Below are 4305 nucleotides of genomic sequence, written 5' to 3'. Positions count from 1 at the left end.
ATGTCAACACTTTCTCAATTGAGGAGGAGAGCTCGAGGGAGAAGGAGCTACCCATGAAGAATAAGAAGAAAGCCATGGACTTCACCGGCATTTGCTTTATGGTGGACAACAACGACAACGACCTTGAGCTCGATTATTCTGAGGTATCACCCTCCTAAGACCAGCTTTCTATTTAGGTTGATACCTTGAATGATGCGCCTGTTAGCCAAGATAGATTGCTTAAGAAAACAGTTTGTGAGGTTAAGGAACTCAAGTCTATGCTAGAGTATTTATCTTCTAAGCTTGAGTTGCTTAAGTATAGGGCCAATGATGATGAGTGTGATAGTTGTCTTGTGGTCATGAGTGAGCTTGTCGAGCTTCAAACTTTGCTTGCTCAAGTCGCCAGTCAGCTTGAGACTACCGAGAAGAAGCTCCTTGAGGAGGAGTCTAGACCTACTATTTTAGGCGCTTGCAAGAATTGCCCTTTGCTCTCAAACGATATTGATGTGAAAGCTAAGCACATAAAAGAGTTAGAGTCTAAATTGGAGAGCGCTGAGAATTCTAAGGTTGTGCAGCTAAATTGTTCCACCTGCATCGTCCTAAAGGACAAGCTCAGTTGGGTTAGAGGGAAAATTGAGAAGCTCATGGCTGAGAATTAGTATCTTCTTTCTCTTGTGGAGAAGTGCTCAGAAGGCAAGAGCAAAATATATTTGATCTTGGCCAAGACCAAGATGCCGATAAGACGGGTTTAGCCTTGGGATTGGGTTTGAGAGGGTGACTTACAATGGGGTTGGTGAGACTATTTTTGTGAGGAACCGTCCAAATAGTATTCTAATTAATCATCAGGAGGATCATTATTCATGATCGCAACCTCGACGATTAACCAGAATACCATTCCGGTAGTCCCGGCACGTGTTTTGTGCCCAGGATCGGAACACATGCCTTCCAACTCAAATATCACAACACAGTTTAATAGAGAGCAAATAATTAAACTGGATTACCATTATTAAACAAGCAACTGCTTCCACAATTTACAACAAAAGAGGAACAACAACAACTACTATGCAGCGGAAGAAAAACCTATACAACAAAAGAGTATGGAGCCGTATGCCCTTAGGCTCAATACCAAAAGCGCCGGAGTTCGGAGTAGAAGGTGCTACTCCTGCCCGCCACCCTGATCGGCAGGCACAAAGTAGCCGAACACTGCCTCTTCTTCGCCGACCTGCGAACCTGAAAGCAACTTAAGGGCAGCACCCTTAGTACGAAGGTACTAGCAAGTCTTACACAGTATGAGTATATATATTCTCGACTCCAAGGATCATGCATTTAAAGCTGTAGCAAGGATTAAGACATGTTTAAGTTCATTAAGCGGTAAGCAACCTAGACTCTAGGTGTAAGCAACTGACTTAACCAACCACCGACTCAAACCCTGCCAACCAACTGATCAAAACAGATATATAACAACAAGTGTATAAAAGCAAACCATTCCCACCAAACCACCAACCACATACCGACCAAGCCACCCCAATCCAACCATGCCACAACCCACATCGAAACTCTACGACCAAAACATAGTCGCTCGGTGGAGATAAGCGATAGCGATGCTCATGACCGAGAGCGCGGCAGTTCGAACTGATTATACACCCTGCAGGGGGATACTCCTGGACCCACACGACACAGGGACCATACGGCTTGTGCCACCCGCTAAGATGCGCACAAGGGGGTACCCGTGACAACCTTTCCCAACCAGGCCCAACCATGTGGATCAACCATAGCTCGGCGAGGCGGTATTAGAACTACTCCCCGAGCAAACTAATACCGCTAAAAGCCCGGACTCAAACCGGACTCACACCGTCTATGACGAGGCCCACATGACCACGTCTGCGAAGGTAATCAGCTCGCCTACCATTATATCAGCATGTGGTGAGTAAGGTATGTGCTAAAGCCGACTACACCGATGATCGGTGCTTAACCGGTGCAAGCGGTCTACGGTGTCCGGGTTCCCTCCCCGAACTGCCTGAGGACTCCTCGTGAGCAGATGACACCCCTAACACCGCCCACATCTCGTCTCAACTCACCACTCACCAAACCGACTCATCATCAACACAACCATAAGTGTGAACAAGTAATAAGTCCTAGGCTCGCGACAACGGTGGACGCCGTCGTCGACTTCTACCGGAAAGCCTAAGTACCACTAAGCATAGCGAACTAAAATTAGACATCGATGACACCACTAGGCTCCTAGGAACAACACATGACACGTGACCGAAATGGGATAATGCATCGGCATAGGTTCTACCCAACTCAGTACCCGACACATGCAATGTATACATAAGCGTAGATAACATATTAAATTTTCAAGTAGACACGGTGCAATATGAACGATGCTTGCCTTGCTGTCCTGGATCAGAAAGGTGGGACGCCTCACGATCGCCCACGGCCTCCGGGATCGACGGATCGGCGTTCACTACAGAAAACAACGCGTGCAATGTAATGAGCATGTATGAAATGCGACCATGTAAGAAAAATATGCTCCACAATACATGACAACATTATTCCAAGGTCGTACTGTCCAAACCAGAATTTTCCAAGTGGTCTCAAAAAGTTTGGAGTTCCTACGAATTAACTACGAATTTTACAAGCTATCAGCTATCAGGAAAGCCTGATAAACCGTGCTCGGGGTGCCCGGGATGAACAGTACTCGCGGGTACCCGGGATAAACAGTACCCGGGGGCGCTCGAGGTGAACAGTACCGGGGGTGCTCGGGGTGAACGGTATACGGGGTGCTCGGGTGAACAGTACCCGGGGGTGCTCGGGAGTGCTCGGGGTGACTGTGCTCGTGCTCGGGTGAACAGTACCAGGGGTGCTCGGTGAACAGTACTCGGCGCTACAGTAAAATCGCGCAGCTCCAGAACAGCAGCCATTACGAAGGGAAAAACTGGGCTAAACTAACCTGGGAGTCTCTCTAAATCAAAAGTAAAAATGCCTAGAAGGGTGTACAGGGTCTAGACTTTGCTCAACCGCCTAGCAACATGATTCCTAACTCAAATCCACATAAATCCTCATTTGTTCCCAGACTGCAGAACTTTAAGAACTTTGCAACCCTAGTTCCAGACTCAAGATCTATCCAACCAAAAATGAGCATACTTGCCATGGGAGCCTAGCAGACTCACCCAAGGACCTTTGCTGAGGTTGGTGACCGCCAGTTGAAGGAGGAAACGACGGAAAATGGCTTGGAGAAGAGAGGAAAAACTGCTGCTTCCTTGCTTCTCCCAAAGAACACCAAACAAGTTCAGAACCAGCTCGAATTCCTTCGGGGAAACTGAAAATGAATTGGATGGACGAGTAGTCCTTGAGCTGGTGGTCACGTGAGTACCACATACGTACCTTGATCTTGCTCCCAGAGGTAGGGATCCAAAGGGGAAAAAGGGAGCCTAAGAGAGAGAGTGAGAGAGACAGCCAACTCCAACTTGCTTCCTCAAAAAGCCTTATATGGTGGAGTGGGTGAGGAGTACGTATGGGCAAGTTTGAGGGGAGAGAGAGCTGTTGCCCACTTATAGAGAGATATTTTCCACCCAAGTGAGCCCCATTTACCTAGAAGAAAGTTCAGACTTGCTTCCAGCTCCTTTATTTCTCTTAGTTTTTCCTTCTCCCACCTCATTGACTCAAAGTGAAGTGCTCCAGTGACCCAAAGTGGAACATGAAGCTGAAATTGCATGTTTTAGGATTAAAACACACAATTATGGATTTCGGGACGTGACAAACCTCCCCCCCTAAAAAGAATCTCGTCCCGAGATTCAGTACGAGTCGTGGAGAGAACGATGAGCACACTCATGTGAGAGATTCCAAATATGCCATATTACGACATCTTTCACAAGTTCTCAAAGAACTCAGGATACTCGGAGCGGAGCTTATCTTCCCGCTCCCATGTCGCTTCGACTTCTGTATGGTTGCTCCATTGGACTTTCAGGAATTTGATAGAATGGCGCCGTGTCTTACGCTCGGCTTCATCCAAGATACAGATTGGTCGCTCACAATATGTCAAATCCGGTTGCAACTCTTGGGGTGCAACATCAACGACTTCCGTCAGGACTCGGAGACACTTCTTCAATTGTGACACATGGAACACATTGTGTACGGCGGAGAGAGACGGAGGCAAGTCCAACTGGTACGCGACCTCTCCACGCCGAGCAAGAATCTGAAATGGGCCAACATACCGAGGTGCCAATTTGCCTCGGACTTGGAATCGACGAACGCCTTTGAGAGGTGAGACCTTCAGGTACACGTGATCCCCCACCTCAAATGTGAGCTCTCGGCGACGTCGAT

This window comes from Phragmites australis, chromosome 8 (assembly GCF_958298935.1).
Source record: "Phragmites australis chromosome 8, lpPhrAust1.1, whole genome shotgun sequence".
NCBI classification, from domain to species: domain Eukaryota; kingdom Viridiplantae; phylum Streptophyta; class Magnoliopsida; order Poales; family Poaceae; genus Phragmites; species Phragmites australis.
Note: the sequence above shows the minus strand (reverse complement) of the source record.